Genomic DNA, 19,482 nt, shown 5'->3' with positions numbered 1-19,482 from the left:
GGCCTGTAGCATGCTGGGATGAAGGACTATCAAGTTTGTTCAACTGAATGAACTTGACCAACTTTCAAGGTCACAGGGTCAAATGTCGTAAAATCTTCAAGCGACATCTTTTCAATAAGCAAAAGGGCCAGGGTACTGAAATTGGGCCTGTAGCATGCTGGGATGAAGGACTACCATGTTAGTTCAAATGAATGACCTTGATCCACTTTCAACCTAATGTCCTTGTTCAACAATCAAGGTCAGAGACGTCATATGTTTAAATCTTTTAATAGGTTCTTATGAAATCTTAAGATTACAAGTGTTAGATTAATAACAGGTGAGCGATGCAGGCCCATTGGGCCTCTTGTTTATTTTATAGTCCACTTCATCAGTATATGCCAATTTTAGTGCTGATTTTTTAGCTCACCTGGCCCAAAGGACCAAGTGGGCTTATGGCATGGTGCGGCGTCCGGCGTCAACTTTTTACTTTAAACAACTTCTTCTGAATAACCAAAAGGCCTAGGGTGATGATATTTGGCCAGTAACATGCTGGGATGAAGGGCTACCAAGTTTTTCAAATAAATGACCTTGACCTATATTCAAGGTCACAGGGGTCAAATATGTTTAAAACCTTTAAACAACTTCTTCTGAATAACCAAGAGGCCTAGGGTGATGATAGTTGGCCAGGAACATGCTGAAATGAAGGGCTACCATGTTTGTTCAAATAAATGACCTTGATTTATATTCAAGATCACAGGGGTCAAATATGTTAAAATATTTAAACAACTTCTCAAGAACCAAGAGGCATAGGATATTTATATTTGGCCAGTAACATGCTGGGATGAAGGGATACCAAATTTGTTTAAATGAATGACCTTGACATATATTTAAAGTCACAAGGGTCAAATATGTTCAAAACCTTTAAGCAACTTTTTCTCAATAATCAAAAGGCCTAGGATGACCATATTTGGCTAGTAGCATGTTAGGGTATAGGGCTACTAAGTTTGTTCAAACGAATTATCAACACCAATTTTCAATGTCACAGGGGTCCAATTTGTTTTAAATCTTTAAATGACTTGGTCTCAATAACCAAAAGGCATAGAATAATGATATTTGTCCAGAAGCATGCTGGAATGAAGGGCTACCAAGTTTGTTCAAATGAATGACCTTGACATTTCTTAAAAGTCACAGGGGTCAAATATGTATAAAACCTTTAAGCAACTTCTTCTCAATAGCCAAAAAGCCCAGGATAATGATATTTGGCCAGAAGCATGCTGGGATGAAGGGCTACCAAGTTTGTTCAAATGAATGACCTTGACATATATTCAAGGACACAGGGGTCAAATATGTTTAAAACCTTTAAACAACTTCTTCTCAATAACCAAGAGGCCTAGGTTGATTATATTTGGCCAGTAACATGCTGGGATGAAGGGCTACCAAATTTGTTTAAATGAATAACCTTGACATATATTAAAATCACAGGGGTCAAATATGTATAAAACCTTTAAGCAACTTCTTCTCAATAACCAAAAGGCCTAGGATGACCATATTTGGCCAGTAGCATGCTAGAATAAAGGGCTACTAAGTTTGTTCAAACGGACACCCATTTTCAATGTCACAGGGGTCCAATTTGTTTTAAATCTTTAAATGACTTGTTCTCAATAACCAAAAGGCCTAGGATAATGATATTTGGCCAGAAGCATGCTGGGATGAAGGGCTACCAAGTTTGTTCAAATGAATGACCTTGACATATATTCAAGGACACAGGGGTCAAATATGTTTAAAACCTTTAAACAACTTCTTCTCAATAACCAAGAGGCCTAGGTTGATTATATTTGGCCAGTAACATGCTGGGATGAAGGGCTACCAAATTTGTTTAAATGAATAACCTTGACATATATTAAAATCACAGGGGTCAAATATGTATAAAACCTTTAAGCAACTTCTTCTCAATAACCAAAAGGCCTAGGATGACCATATTTGGCCAGTAGCATGCTAGAATAAAGGGTTACTAAGTTTGTTCAAACGGACACCCATTTTCAATGTCACAGGGGTCCAATTTGTTTTAAATCTTTAAATGACTTGTTCTCAATAACCAAAAGGCCTAGGATAATGATATTTGGCCAGAAGCATGCTGGGATGAAGGGCTACCAAGTTTGTTCAAATGAATGACCTTGACATATATTCAAGGACACAGGAGTCAAATATATTTAAAACATTTTAGTAACTTCTCAATAAACAGGAGGCCTAGGGTTATGATATTTGGTCAAAAACATGCTGGGATGAAGGGCAACGGAGTTTGTTCAAATGAATGACCTTCGCCCATATTCAATGTCACAGGGATCCAATATGTTGAAATTTTTAAATGACTTGTTCTGAATTGCTTAAAGGTCCAGGGTAATGCTATTTTGCAAGAAGCATGCTGGGATGGAAGGCTATAAACTCTGTTCAGCTAAATGTCCTCGTTCGACTTTCAAGGTCACAGGCGTCGTATGTTTAAATCTTTTAATAGGTTCTTGTGAATCAAATACTGATACTTTGCCTGTAGCTGTATTTTATCCACTTTTAAGATTACATCTTTAGATTTAAGATTAATACCACGTGAGCGCTTTAGGCCCACTGGGCCTATTATAATAATATATTAAAGGTTCTTATATACCGCTTTATTACAACCTAGTTCGTAGGTCGTCTCAAAGCAGTTCACAAATTATCATCCGTTGTTATAGGGCTTTTGCAACCAGCCAATATCTTTCTCATCTCCCTGGAAATCATACAGCCGGTGCTGCCATTTCGGCGCTCACAGCTAGCGTTCAACAATTGATCGTATAACTCGGTAAAAATGACACCCCAACGAGTTATATGACCGATGGGGTGTCATTTTTAGCGAAAGTCGATCTCTTATATGATCATTGGGGTGTCATTTTTACCGAAAGTCGATCTCTTATATGATCATTGGGGGTGTCATTTTTACCGAAAGTCGATCCAAACTCCTAAAACATGAAACATTACTCTGAACACCTTAGTTTAGGTCCACATATAGCTGTAACAAATTATCAGGTCCCTGTGGACTTTGGCTGTAACGAGAACGTTAATCCCAAAAACAAACAAACAACCACGAATTAAAAACAACGGTATATATATTTTTATAATTTAAGCCTTGCCGTATGTGATACACAGTGTTATCAGTAGCACAACAGCCGGTAGTCAAACGGCTACACACATTTAACTAAAATTTAGGACAGAGGAAATTGCATCAATAATCAATAGACTAGCCAGCGTTAACTGTCCTTATAGTCAAAGTAGAATGTGGATATTTTGATGGAGGAGAAGACCCTTGATGGATCGTTTGATCACGTGATCAATTGACCTGGACCAACCATGTAACAGTTGTGTTACAGTCCCGGTAAGAATGACGGATGAGTTTTGAGGCGATAAGGGGTCATCAAAGGAGTAAATTCAATTTTGGTTTACTTTTTAAATAATATCTCCCCATTTTGCTGAAATATAAATCAACTTAGCAGTTTGTACAAGAATGCTCAGGCCAGAAACAACTTAATGAAGTTTGGTTTAAATGTAGCGTGGTTGTTTTTGTAACTTCGAAGGCACACTGAGTACAGTTCAGTTGCTGTTCACTCGCCTAACTGGTCAATTAACAGAGTGTATGTTCTTATCTGTCAAATGCTGTCACTGTTTTGCACATATTTGTACATACTTTACCAACTAGTTCGACGTGAAGAGGGGACACCACGGACAGATGCATGATGTCCAACACAAGTGCTATCTTCTGCCGGCCAGACGGTTGATGTTCATATACCGAGGTAGCTGACTTTGGAACAGTACTCATTGTCACCTGGTCAACAATTCATTTTTCATCATTAACGTGCATTGAACGGTCATCTGCGATAAGAAATCATTTGAAGATTCGCCCAACGTTTAGCACTTTAAAATATAATACTTAGATAATGAGGATACATGCCCTAATTTGTTTACCACCGCCCATCTACAAAGATACTATGATAACATTTCCACTGGGTATATTACACCATGACGACATGCCGTTATGTTTCCCAACTCTCCCATTACGCACTTAACTGCCCTTTACCCCAGTTATGTACGTATATATATGTATGTAGCTTTCGCAATCAATAAAGTAAACTTATATCTATTATATAATTAACTTATCCGCAATCCACCGCTATACAATCTACTACACAGGCGCCTGTAACATTACATTACCGACCGGGGGAAACTGTTTATAGCGGATGTAATTGCATGGTGTTGTTTGCGTTGATTCGGGCCCCACCTATATAACGGCTCATCCGAATTTATAATTAACTGCTTCTGCACATGACAGTACGGGATAAGTGTGTTCCATAGTAAATGTGTTCTTTGCTTTGCCCTCTCTGACCACAATGTTTACTGACAATTATCTATATGTGGACACGTGCGAAACAAATGGTTAAACTTGCGTATGTCGAAGTCTTAGGAACAATAACGAAAATCACTTCGACACTATGTAAGATATAGTGGAAGTCCTAGTCGAAACAAACTGGAACCAAACATCGACTTCGGGATAATCGTGGTATTCGAGAAAACCACATTTATACTTACGAAAATTCACTACCAAACAAACCCCGGTATGTGTGGAGGGTTGGCGTGTTTGCACTACTAAATATGCAATCGATGCCGTTATGTTAAATAAAGATTTTGTTCAAGGTTGCAAATAACCCAGAGCTTAGTTGAAATTGCTTTTGAAACCACAGGGGCCCGTGAATCAAGCTAGATCTTCTATGATGTCCATGGAGCGTCAGAAGCCATCCGCGACAATTCCGAAGCGTTTGTAAATCGCAAGTTAAAATTGCTTATCGGCTTTTGGCTGTGTATCCGCACTGAGTATAAGAAAGAATGGAATTGGTTTTATGCAGGTTGCATATTGCCCTTCATTGTTGGTTCTCGAGTAGTTTAATAAGGTTACTTAACTGCACTTACACATTCGGTGGCTTCCTAGCAACAGCAATGTCCATCTTCATCACGAGGCGTAACACTGAGGGTGCCTGGGGTGGAACGCTTAGTTATCGAGCAATCAGTGACGACCAGACACATTCTAACTTTGTCTGTAGGCTACTGCAATTCATACCGGCATGAACAGGGTGAAATCATACCTCATATTGACATTTTCTTCGTATAGAGATACTAATTGTATTGCTTAATCAATGTCATGATATCATTCATGTTAAATAAAATGAACAGCCGGTAGTAGCCAACGTCGTAACCACCTAAAACAAAATTTTGTATTCAAAGAGTAAATTTACATTATGCCCTGCTAGTGTACATTCCTGAATCCATGTACCTGGTACCGACGGGTTCGTTATATGAATGTTAATATTCTATCTCGTGTCCCGGTTTGATTAAATCTGTATTTCGCTGTTCACATGCACTTGTGGTTCGCTATTCCTTACCGATGTGATGGCAGCGATTACAGATAAAATGTTAATCTAGGTAACAGTCGTGAAAAGACGTCTTCTTAGTCCCCTATCGGTGAAACCGCGCGGGGGGTGGGTGGGTGGGGGGCGGTACAGTTTTCCTCTCCCTCCGTCTGTGTACGTACGTACGTAGTATTAACTACGTACATACGTAGTTACTAGGTACGTACGTACACAGACTGAAGGAGAGACAAATGTTTGTCAGCGCTCTATCGGCTTCATTTATTGAGTGTTTTTTTTTATCAAACTTTTCACACAATTACAAAGGACCATAATATCTCGAGTTTCAGGGTTGTCGGGTCAAGGTCACCGTTACTTTATTTAGAAAATCCTTGTCAGCGCTCTAGCGGCTTCAATCCTTGGGGCATTTTGATCAAACTTCATACAATTACAAAGGACCATAATATCTCGGACAAGTTCAAGTTTCAGGGTTGTCGGGTCAAGGTTACCGTTACTATTTTTAGAAAATCCTTGTCAGCGCTCTAGCGGTTTCATTCCTTGAGGGAGTTGGATCAAACGTCACACAATTACAAAGGACCATAATATCTCATAAATTGTCAACTTCAGCATCTGGTTCGACTGCACAAATTATACCAAAAATAAATTATTTTTTATTCAATGTGTAGTTGATATGAAAAATATTGGGTTAACCTCTCAAAATTATAAAGCGATCTTTTAACTTCTTGGCAGTCCCATAGAATGTGTTCAATAGTTTCCCGATGTGTTTTACAGAAAGAGCAAAATTAATTTTCAACTAATCCCATTTTAAATACAAGAGTGTTGGTAGTTAGAATGTGGTGATTGATCCTGTACTGAAACCATTGTAGTTTAGAGATTTTAGTGATCCGGAAAGGAAGTTTGTAGATCTGTTTCCATGACTCATCACTGATATTATAATTTTCCCATTTTTGTTTGCCAGTTGGTATAACATTGTTTTTACAAAGTATATTGTACATGTCTTTAGCTCCTTTATCACTTTTAAGGATAATTATTAAGTTCAATGGAATATATGGATACGGTACTGGTATATGTGTATTAAATTGTTCAAATTGATGTAGGTCCTTAGAATCTACACCTACCATGCCCTGGTGTTTTAGAAATTGCATCGTATATCTACGTTGAAATTCTGACTTCTTTCAGAAATCATTCTTTGTAAAAGATAGTTTTGCGTGCTATTTTTTATTTCGTTACTAAACCAAATCGGAGTTTTAAGAAAGGATTCATAGCTGTTTGTATCATTTGCCTGTATTATCTTTAGCCACGCTTTTAAAACATCTTTCCAAAACAAGTTTTTAGTGTTCTTAATACTCTGTTCAATATATTCAGTCCCACAATTAGCTTACTTATCCTTATCTAATTTCGTATATAATATATTTGTCCATTCGCCACTTCCATTGTAAAGGCTGCGAATCCATGTACATTTAAGTGAGTTGATAAAGGAGTCAGTATGAATCATTTTTAGTCCACCATTTATATATTATTTAATTACAACATCCCTTTTCATTTTGTCAACTTTACTATTTCACAAAGAGTTGTATAGTTTCGTGTTAAGATTTTTGATAAATTTTTCGTCAGGATTTGGGATTGAAACAAATAGATGATTAAGTTGAGATATTATTAAAGTTTTGATTACTGTCAGTCTTCCAATTGGACTTAGGAGTCTTCTATTCCATATTTGAAGCAGGTTTTTAATTTGACTAACTTTTTTATCATAGTTTACCTTGGTAATTTTGTATAAACCAACATCGGAATCTATCTCTAGCACCCTGAATTTGGTATGTCCCCATTGTAGTTTCCATTGAGGTAAAAAGGTTTCCTTACTATATTTTTTATTGCCTATCCATATTACTTGTGTTTTTTACTTATTTATTTTCAATCCAGATAGGTTTGCGAACAATGTTAGTTCGTTCAATGTTTCTTTCAATGACCTTTCTGAACCATCTAGAATTATTGAGGTATCATATAATAATATAATAAGATGGTTAGTAAATTTTAACCCATCCAAAACAGAAACCCTGCTCATTAGTAGAAAAACCATTAAACCGTTTCATCCTCCCTTAAATATGAACAATACTAACATCTCTGAAGTTGCTACACACAAGCATTTAGGTATTTTTCTCTCTGGAAATGGTCATTGGAATGAACACATCAGTTATTTGATATCTAAGATTTCACCTAAAATAAATATCTTACGTAAATTTAAATTCTCTTTGGACAGGTATAGTCTCCAAACTATGTACTACACTCTTATTCGACCTATATTAGACTATGGCGATATCTTATGGGACTGCCTTACTAAAGCTCAATCTGAATTATTAGAAAATCTTCAATTAGAAGCAGCACGCATAGTCACTGGCGGCACTAGACTCACAAGTAGAATTAAACTGTATACTGAAACAGGTTGGCTTCCCCTCGAGGAAAGACGTAAACAGCACAAGCTTATTCTTTTCCACAAAATGGTTCATGGTCTGGCTCCTCAATATCTTCTAGATATTCTACCTCAGCGTAACCGTAATTACCACAACCATGATACTCGCACGGGAAATAATTTTCGTCCACTAGTTAGTCATACGAGTCTCTATAATAAATCTTTTTTGCCATCTGTCATCAGTATCTGGAACTCCTTGCCTGACTATGTCAAGAACGACCCTTCAATCTATAAACTTAAAACCTATCTACGCAAGCCCTCTCACAAAATTAAAATTTTCTACTTTAATGGTACCAGACTGGGGCAGATACATCATGCTAGATTAAGAATGGAGTGTAGTTCCCTTAAGTTTTATCTATACCAGAGAAATCTAATTGATAGTCCTCTGTGTTCTTGCATGCAAGCAAATGAAACCAATGAACATTATCTATTACATTGTTGTCTTTTTTCTCAACTACGGTTACATACATTTAACGAAATCAATCATCCACTCTCAACTGATTTACTTTTGTTCGGGAATAATGAGCTTACAGATGACGAAAATGCCTTAATTTTTTCATCTGTACAAAACTTCATCATCCATTCTAAAAGATTTGACTAAGTTCTATTCATTATACAACGATCCTTTGTTTCACATCACCTATTTCTTCTCCTTCTATTCTTATTGGCACGGGCATCTATATCCCTCGAATTACGTTTAAAAGTAAGCTACTGTTTTAAGTGTTTATATTTCTTTCCATAGAATTCAGTAACTATACCATCATGCCCTAAATTAATGAGATACATTCTCGGAAACGGATTTATATAAGTTATTTCAACTTGTTTCCGGATCCCATTCCTCTGTACTTTGTATGTTATGTGATGTAATGCAACTTAATTTGGAATGAAATAAAGTTTATATTAATAATATAATATAATATAATAAAATAAAGGCTTTATTTATTCTTTATAACATATTTGAGCATGAAGCTCATCTTACATATGGTCAAGACACAATGTATGATAAAATGTACAACATTTACAGCTTTAAGAAATATACATGTATAAAATACAGGATAAGGGAGGAAATCATAAATCATTTCAAGTAAGATTGCTTTGCAGATCTCTTAGATTCTAAAAATGAAGTACAATTTCTAATGTGACTTGGTAAAAGACTCCATGTCAGGGGTCCCTGATATCTAAAAGATTTTCTAGATTGTCTTATGACATGGCAAGTAAAACACATTAGTAGACGATGATCTTGTAGTTCTACCCTGAACATCATTGGTAGATGATGATCTTGTAGTTCTACCCTGAACATCATTGGTAGATGATGATCTTGTAGTTCAACCCTGAACATCGGACATTTACGTAAACTCATTCAAATTGTATGGAGCTAAATTATTAAGTATCTAATGATATTCCCTTAATACTTGTAAAAAAAAAATCAAACTTAAAATAAAATTACAAAGGACCATACTATCTCGGATAAATTCGAGTTTCAGGGCTGTCGGGTCAAGATCAAGGTCAACGTTACTATTTTTAGAGCCGGTAGGGGACATGTACTGCTTAAGCAATACTCAGTATGCCTGTTGTAAAGTCTACTGCGGAGAGCTCGGAACATTTCATCGAATACTATTGAACAGTAGAATCGTATCTGAATACAAAATTTGCCCAGTTTCTCGGAGAAAATGAATTGGACAGTTAATATATATTTTAGAACTTCTTTTTTACCTCTTAAGTTTAGATCCTGACGGCGTTGTCTCGGCAGATAAAAAACAAATTCAGGACGGTTCTTGCGGATTTTGATTATGGCTTTGACACAGCCTGCAACGGTTACAGTGGTGCTGCAGCCCTTTCCATGCCTGTTAACATGAAACCCGCCTCAGTATCCCATATAAGATGCAGAATAAAGTAACAAATTTGAAGAGATTTAGTATGTTCAAACATCAAAGTTATTAACATAACGGTCTAAATTCTTCCTTTAAATTATTGAAAGCTTCCGGCTACTAACTACCTTCACTGATTATCAGCCGATACAGCAAACCGCAACCGTATCTCATGTTCGAGGTCGATTCGACCCTTCAACAAATCGCGCAATTTAACTGACAAAGCATTCGACTAAATTCCACCATCGTGGGGCTTCATGAAGAACTGAGGAATAACAATGTTTAAGGACATATACGTTAAGCTAGACGCGCAATGGGAACACCATGTTCTAAAAGAGCCCTTGAAGAACGCGCATGTCGGGTGCTTGTTAATCTTGCGACAGAGGGTGTATTGCGAATGTTGCCAACGAGCTAACGAGCTAATCTCAATTGTGTTGGAAATTCATTGGAAGAATTACTAGAAAAGCGGATATTCCGTTTTGTAATTCTTTCACCATAACGGTCTCCGAGTCCAAGACAGTAATCGCTCCGAACCATACACCCATACTGGATTGGAATTGGTGTCTATGGACAATCAGCGAGCATGCCCTACAAATGATCCCGGCCTCTTAAGTTTCTTTGGTGCCTACTAAAGTGTTAGCTTAATGTTGTGTAATGGTGTTTCACCGTACTTTTAGCTCTTGATGACACAGTCGCAGGACGATACTCAGAGGGCAGTATTGCTTGATCTCAGGAACTGATTTCTGCGTTCAAAGAAGCTCAGACAGTACAGTTAACCAACCGGGCCATCTATTATCACGGCCGATTGCACCATCGTACCTAGACAAGTCCTAGTTTGTCTACTTATTGCTCATCATTTCAAACTAGATCCCCCTACGTGTCATCGGCTCAAGCCTGCTGTAAATCGCTGAATCTTTACTAGTCCTCAAGAACTAACCTTTATCGCAGGCTCAAAACTTCTGACCGTTCGCCTGTTTATGGTCAGGTATATACTGCTTTTTAAAGCACGTCCATACTGTGTCGGGGTGGGACATGGCATGTAGTCAAGTGAGTGAGAACTGAATCAGCTGACCTTAAAGGTATACATATTCTCCAACAAACATGCTTAACTCTCACAATCGCTGTCGCCAGTTTTTGACAACAAATCCCATTGTTCTAAAGAGAAGACGATAGCTGACCATACACAGGCGGCCTATCAGAATTTTGGAGGGTTTATGTTTGTACCTGTGATGTGAATAGCGTTGGTTGTTCCCTGTTGTCACATAACAAGAGCGTAAGCTCATCCTCATCCTGCGGGGATGTGTTACAACTACCAAGCTTTTCGAGGATAAACGCCACAACATACTTAAGGATGGTCCCATTTCCACGTTCACAGTTACTGACAAAATATATACAATCTGCTGAGATTGGAAACCTCCAAAACTTCAACAAGAGTCGAGTTGCCGAAGGATCAAACCAGGAACAAGAGAATGCTTCCCTACATGCCGAGATTTACCGTCTTTGCTAAGTTCATTAGCCACAGCACGATTGCAATTAGGTGACAACAAGACCTATTCCTTAACCAAAAGACCCTGCTTGGTGACAATAAACTTATCTCAGAATAACACAGTGTCAGACAGGCGAATCACGTAAGAAATTAAAGACACCCTCTGGTGTAGCCGCCGTGTCACCATTGATTGGTCATTGTGTGCCTTGACGCTGACAGGAATAAACCCTAAGGTATAGGACAGATAGCTGTTTTGTAAATGTTCAGATCCATGGTTAAAATATTCAGAAATACATCTATCAATTGGCAAGCTAATTAACGTCACATACGCCTTGTCAAGAGTCAGCATTGACCTTTGACACAGAACCACGTTCAAAACATGAGTGAAAGACCCCTAACCAATATGTCTTTATTCTGTGTGCATGAACAGCAGACGGTGCCTATATGATTATCTGTACATATGTAAATAATATTAGTTTCTTAATTGTATGTAGCAAATAGCTTATAACCATGAGGACGTGTTTTTTTTTAAAGATTGATATCGTGATTGCTAAATGTAAATTCCGGATTCCTGTTTCCGGTTCAGTTCTTTGTATAATTGTTTTCGTTCTATAATTGTTTTCGTGGTATGATTGTTATTTTTATGCTTCAATCGAATATCTTCGCCATTTTCTGTTTGGATGCTCAACGTTATCGGGCATATTGTAAAGCTGAAACATAATGCAGCACTTAGCTAAAGTTTCTCACGCAAATCAAAACAATGAATTAAAACAAACATATTAAAGAAACCTGATTGTCCTTTGATAATATGGTTGTTCAGAAACGTTGAAAATCTGAAGTAAACCAATACGATTGGGGCATGTTTGAAGTAGATTTAGATTACGCAAAAGAAGTGGGTTTTGAGTTTTATTTCAAACCATATTATCAACGGAATATCAGATTTCTTTAAAATGTTCACTTTAATTAAGCATTTTGATTTAAGAGAAATTTTCGATAAACGCTTCGGTTTTTTTCTGATTTACATTATGCCTTACTACTTGGAAATCTTCCTGGTACGCTTACTTACGGGTCTTTTTCCCGTGAGTGCGACGGATATGGGCGAAGTGATCCGATTGCTTAAGTGCCCGTTTGACGCTTCGTAACCTTATCATATTATGTCGAATTTATTAAACAAGTTTAATAATTTGATGTGACACAACCTTTAGGCGAGTGTCATATCAAGTTAACGAACGAGTTAAATACATTCAATATTACATTGATACGAATGTAAGATTCTATTTACCTCATAACTTTCATAATTTGGAAAAGAAACCAACTTTAAACACAATAATGTTCTATTATTTAGCTGACTCTATATAGGTCAATACTAAAGAATTCCAATTATAGTCATCATAACAAGCAAAAATTTCGGTAAAGTAAGGTTGTTCCCTGATTATTCCGTCTTTGCGTATTGCAGAGTTATCTTCTCTTGTGAGCAGGTATTGATTGTTACGTAATTGGTTTGTGAGAGTAACGTCATCAATTTTTGAGAAAACGACGTAACTTTCTCACACAAACCAATGACGAAACAATCAATCCCTGCTCACAAGAGAAGATACCTCTGCAATACGCAAAGACGGAATAGTTTCTACTGACGATATGAACACTGCGATTCCGCATAGGTTAGTTGTTGTTTTTTATAGCTAGATCACTAATAATTATGAAATAATACAAAGTTATGTATTAAATGCAACTATTTACATTATTCATGTCGATATAAACGCAGATCTATCACATTTTTATTTAACATGAACCTATTAATGCTTCATATCTTGAAACGGGCAATGGCAACGTAAATATTTAGGTATGAATGATAAACCGAACATAGCTCTAATCAGATTAGAATACAGATGTTTGCTTTGTGTTATCATTTACTAGTTTAGGTTTCTGTAAGAACCCGTAAACAGGAAAACAGGGAAAGATACTGGAACATCTTATTAATCCGATTGACATAGACCTGGCTATATTACTCTAGTCTCTATCAAATAGGAAGAAGTTCAAAGACCCCAGCCCCTTATATAATTTATTGTACTTCATTTCAACTGCTGTTCCTTTATAAACAGAACCAGGAGAAATTGTGTTCATAAAACTATGCATGCATTTCGATCAGTGTCATTTTGAAGCTTCTCCTCCCGCCTCAATTAACTAACATAAGACAACCGTTAGAATCAAACATTTTGATAACGTAAGGCTGTTTCAGGACGTTTGTTTGCGCTGACGACACAAACACTTCAATATCGAAAATATAAGGGAATAAATAGATTTAGGTTAATAACTAAATATTTAGAATGTAAATATCAGGATTGAACGGCATTTTTATCAATTTGTCGGTAAGGGCTTCATGGTAAATATGTATGTAACCGATTTGCATTCATATCGGTATTAATTTGAAACAAAATGCTGTTAAATCCGTATGTAATGATTTTTTACATCGTGTAAAACAGCGAATTCAAAATTATCTGTAACTGTGACCTCCATTATTGACCTTCAACTATAGAAGAATAACGCAAACCTTAAAAACATAATACTACACAGAAATGGATTAGCAATGGCCCCCGCGAGGTGAATGCGAACAACGATAATAAACAAGTAATTTGTAAATTAGAATTAGATTTAATCCAGTTTAATCAAGCAAGTGTATTGTGAGAAAGAAATAGAAAACAGAAGTTGTGCTTTGCTTTATTTAAGACGTATTTCTGAGGAATTCCTTTTATCTCTTTATATTTTTTCTCAATTTAGAGATTGTTTAGAAATTAATTTTCAGAATACGTGTTGGTGCATATTGTGAAACAATTTGCCACGCTTTGCGTGCCCTACGCCGACTCAATTTGTCATCAGTTCTGAAAATCGCTAAATCCACCATAAGACTTTAATTAGAAATATTTCAGATGATAACACGTATGGGCGGCAGTGCTTTCAGCTAGTACAGTCCTCTCAAACTGGTCCAATGTGTCTGTACAAGTTCCGTTAGACACGAAAATATATCGTGGGCACATACGAAACAAAACTTTTCAGATCTTATTAGATGTTTTCAATCATTCGTTGCACACCCAACTAACGTCTATATCACATTCACAATGCTGGTCTGATACTGCAGTAAAACCTTTATATAATGTTCCACGTTTTATTTGCAACGGAACTTACTGCGAACACATTTCAAGATCTCTATTTCCTCTTTTTTCCCCCAAACAATTCGTTTTTAAGTTTTCCTTCATGTATCTTGTAAGTATTTGTCCCGCCCGAAATATGATGACTTGTAAGTTTACTGACCAGCCCACAATATAATGACATGGCAATACATTTCCCCACTTTATGATTACTTGGTGGTATATTGTGACGTGGTAATATATTCCACCCCAGTATAATTACTTGGTGGTATATTGTGACGTGGTAATATATTCCCCTACTGTATGATTACTTTGTGGTATATTGTGACGTGGTACATGTAATATATTGCCACGCTGTATGGTTACTTGGTGGTGTATTGTGACGTGGTAATATATTCCCCTACTGTATGATTACATGGTGGTATATTGTGACGTGGTAATATATTCCCCTACTGTATGATTACATGGTGGTATATTGTGATGTTGTAATATATTTCCCANATATATTCCCCCACTGTATGATTACTTGTTGGTATATTGTGACGTGGTAATATATTCCCCCACAATATGATTACTTGGTGGTATATTATGACGTGGTAATATATTCCCCCACTGTATGATTACTTGGTGGTATATTGTGACGTGGTAATATATTCCCCAACTGTATGATTACTTGGTGGTATATTGTGACGTGGTACATGTAATATATTCCCACACAGTATATTTACTTGGTGGTATATTGTGATGTTGTAATATATTCCCCCACCGTATGATTACTTGGTGGTTTATTGTGACGTGGTAATAATATAACATAACATAATAACATGGTAGTATATTGCCGTGTCGACAATATGACATGTTAGTACATATAATGATTTGGTAGAGTATTGCCCCGCCCCTAGTTAAATAACATGTTAGTATAATGCCCCGCCAATAATATAATAACTTGATAGAATATTGTCCCGCCCCAAGTAAAATGAACTGTTATCATGTTGCCCCGCCCATAATACAATGTCTTGGTAGTATATTGGTCCGCCCCAGTATAATATTATGACTTCGTAATATATTGCCCAATCCACAATGTAATAACTTGGTAGTTTACCGTCTTGTCCACTTTATAATGACTTTGTAGAATATTAACAAGTATTAAACAAACCGTAGCTGAATCGAGTCATTTCGGTACATATATAACAACGCTTACAGCGTAGCCGAAATCGACATCGATTTTATGAACAACTCGTACATATTTTACACCTTTGTGTGCATACGCTTCACTGGTCATTTGTCTGATGAAGGTGACAGTGTACATGTCGTACTAGTCATCAACACTTCACATAGAAAATCTTATTGGTTGTGTAAAAAGAACTTTTCATAATCCATACTTACCAATCTGAAGAAAAATGTTTATAAATATTCAATAAAAGTAACAGCCTGGAATTTGCATAAGTCTTGGTAAACCCCGCCCACATCTACTGTTGATGATGTCGCATATCTCCGCCTTCGTGTATTGATGTCGACGTCACGTTAGAACTATGGTGAGATATGATATGATAACGCTAGTTTACGGGAACAATGGCTATTGAGTGAATGTTAGTGTAGACTGTAAATGTATGCATTATGATGTGGTAGTTTTTTTGCCTCCTCCCACGTCCAAGTCATGCAGACGTTCCCCTAAGATTGATGGTTGATTATCATGTTTATCTTACACGAGTGTCTGTTACAGTTGTTTTTTAATTTACTAGCTAGAGTTAGATAAACATTATAATAAACCATCGCTAGATTGAGGTCCCTTTTTGAAGTAACAATAATATCAGATTAAGAAGTATCGCGTGTTCCTCTTGGAAAAACTTGATTAATGTTTCTGATCGGGGAAACTAGTGCGATAAACCATGACGTCACAATCAAAGATGACGGCGGAAAACAGTTTTACGTCACGTCATAATCAAAAGATTGACCGTTGAAACTACTTCTAGGGCGTTATCCACTAGTGAGTAACCAACGGGTTCACTAACTCCTAAGAGGTTTATCCAATGAGCCTGAGCCTATAGTGGTTGTGGGGAACATGTATACTTGAATGCCGTAGCAGTACTACCCCGTCCACACCCAAGGAATACACAGATAATACATTGTCTATGGTGACGTGTAGTTGGTAGCACATTGCCAAAGCACAACATCATTATCATTAGTAACAAGGCTTGGCAACACCATGCCCACTGTATATGTATAATAGTGGGTCTAACCCTCCACAGTATTGTATGTAAAGCCGGATTGATCTTGACAATAACATGACCACATCCAAGTGCGGAGAAGCAGCTGTTGCCCCGAACCCAGTATTTGTAAGATCGTCGTAACAGGAAAAGTTTTTATTCTTAATACAGTTTACAGCCCAACAACAGATTGTGTCGGTGCTGCTTATGTCTGGACGGGCCATTCGTGTCGTATTAACATCGCTTGGTCTGTGTCATTGTGATGTTTGGACATCATGTTAGCTATGCGAATGTTCAACACACAAATCTAATTCCCCTATCGCTGCCTGCAATAACAAAAGAACGGTGGTCTGGGATTCTCCAATGTCAAAACACACAAACACTGACAACCATTCGGTAGCAACCTCTTTTTGTGTCGGTGTATACAGGACAAAAACGAATCCGGGATAAGCCAGTTCCGGATAGTTTTAATTGTATGTTTTTATAAAGTGATCACGAGAAACATATGGTGACGAGGATCAATTACTTGTGTGTATTGATAAGGAAGGGGGATCACAAGAAAAGCCGCCAGAGATTTGCAGAGGTTTGCCGGGAATCCACCGTGCCCCAGCTGTCAGAGAGGGGATAGACCGGGCCTAGCAAGCTTTAAGTCTCTTAATGAAAACAACGAAGACTTAGTTTTATACTGGATCCGGCGTGACGTCGTGTTCTATGTGTCACTATGTCGCTTTCCCCGCGAAATGTTCTGGTGTGAATTTGTGTCCCAGTTGGACGCGTCTTGACGTGTCCCCAAAGAATCAGCCAACTGCCCATGGAGACCCTTTTAATCCTGTTTACGGAAGGACATACACGTGCAATACGCTTTGATGCTTTTATGAACAAAACAAATAAATGGACCAATAAATTTGAAATAAATGATATGAATATATCTCCATATACATAACCAGCATGCCGCAAAGAAATATTAATATGACTTAAATGTTTTTTGAAAATTATCAGTTTATATCATGTTTACATAAAAGGAGAAAATTGATATTAGCCTGCCTACCGTTCAATCCTATTCTTCACACCGTAAAAAAATGAAAAATGAATTTAAAAGCATAGCAATACATCGAAGTATACAGATAACCTGAAAAACAAACAAACAAACAGCAAATCACCCAGCTTCCTGTCTTCCAGTTAATTCTTTTGTGTTTGTCGTTTTTCTTCAAACGCATGGTTTAATATCATTAGTAAACAGAAGACATATGGTAGGCCTATATCGTTATTTATTTCTCGAATTAAGATATATCACGAAGCTGTTGATTACACTCCACACCAGCCAATCCCATGTCGAATACCACGACTTCATTCGTCATAGTTCTGTTAGATATATGACCAATGTGACCTCCGTAAAGATTATTCACAGGAATAAACTTGATAGCTTTTATCCCTGGCAAAATGCATTCCATCATGAATGTTGGTCTTATGGTTCGGATGAAGAAAAACATCGTAAGAGGCGACAAATATGGCCCCTCATGCAAAATGGGAGTTTTTGACTCAATAACCGATGTCCTCTCCTAAGGGAACTTTGAGGAAACCACAAACTGATCTGTTTCGACCCCCATCCCCATCGAACCTCTTGGCTCCTTTGTATATTAATTTTCTCCCACCAGCTCCTTGTTTTCGGCGTGAATCTGTAGATATCGGTCTTCATACGACCTTAGCTGTTGCTGGGACGTTAAACCCAAAACAAACAGAATATGATAAACAAACATTTCCAGCAACTTGGTATTGTTATTATCTTTAACATCATTACACAACATATATATATATATATATATATATATATGGAATTTAATGGTACCTTTGCAATTCAATTGGTCCCCGTATGGCAATCAAGGAGACACACAAACCGTCACAAAAAGTAAACACCATTTACACGGTATTTACACGACGGTTTGTGTTGCCTTGATCACCAGGTGCGATATACATACAGACCAGTAGACACGGCGGCTAAAGTAATGAAAAGGTGGAAGCAATCTAATTTGTACAATTTAATTACAGCGTTGTATTTATTGCGTCCCATTAACATTCTACGCTGCCCCTTGGGTTAACGAGGTTTGTGACGTTATTCGGTCACTGCGGGACATGAAACAGACCAGGGAATCGCTGGCTAGATATGAAACAGGCCTTGTAGGGCCCGTACCTTTGGTCTCCGAACCTTAACGTAATTGTCAACTTCCAAACAGCAATACAACAATCTGATGAACATTGATTTACAGGATAGGCATGGCTTGTCCAGAATGCAATGTACTATACATGCGATGTAGTAAAACGTATAATTGACTTTGATGTGCGCGTGCGTTGTGAACGTGGCGCCCTCAGTATAATGATGTGTGTTAGAAACAATAGTACTTAGTATTCGGCGTACTTTCAGGCAGATATAGTTCTATTGTTGCTGTTATGAGGCACTCTTTAGTACTCTAGATATATTGACATAGCAGGGTCAAACTAAGCCAACGGCGCTCACTAAAAATTGAAATAATTTCCTGAACTCTGATTGACGCTTCATATAATTTGTCATTTCCAGTTGACATCCCTATTGATTCTAAATGTCAACTGAAAGGAGTCCAGTGCTTAAATAACAGCAAGGACTATTACATGTGGGCGTTTTTCCATTTAGCTCCTAGATTAAACGGGAACCAATCATGACTTGACGTTGAATTTAAAATTTGACAAAAACTCATGAATGATTTTCGACTAACGTCGTCCGACAGAAATGGTATCCATAGAAATACGACTTGATCCTACAAAATTGGCTGGTCCGCCATTTGATTCAAAACATTGACATGAAATATATATGTTTATCTTTGTTGCTGCCAACCCAAGGTTAATAATCTTTA

Source organism: Mizuhopecten yessoensis, unplaced genomic scaffold (assembly GCF_002113885.1).
Source record: "Mizuhopecten yessoensis strain PY_sf001 unplaced genomic scaffold, ASM211388v2 scaffold10755, whole genome shotgun sequence".
Lineage (NCBI taxonomy): Eukaryota > Metazoa > Mollusca > Bivalvia > Pectinida > Pectinidae > Mizuhopecten > Mizuhopecten yessoensis.
The sequence above is the reverse complement of the archived record's forward strand: the minus strand, read 5'-3'. Positions refer to the sequence as shown.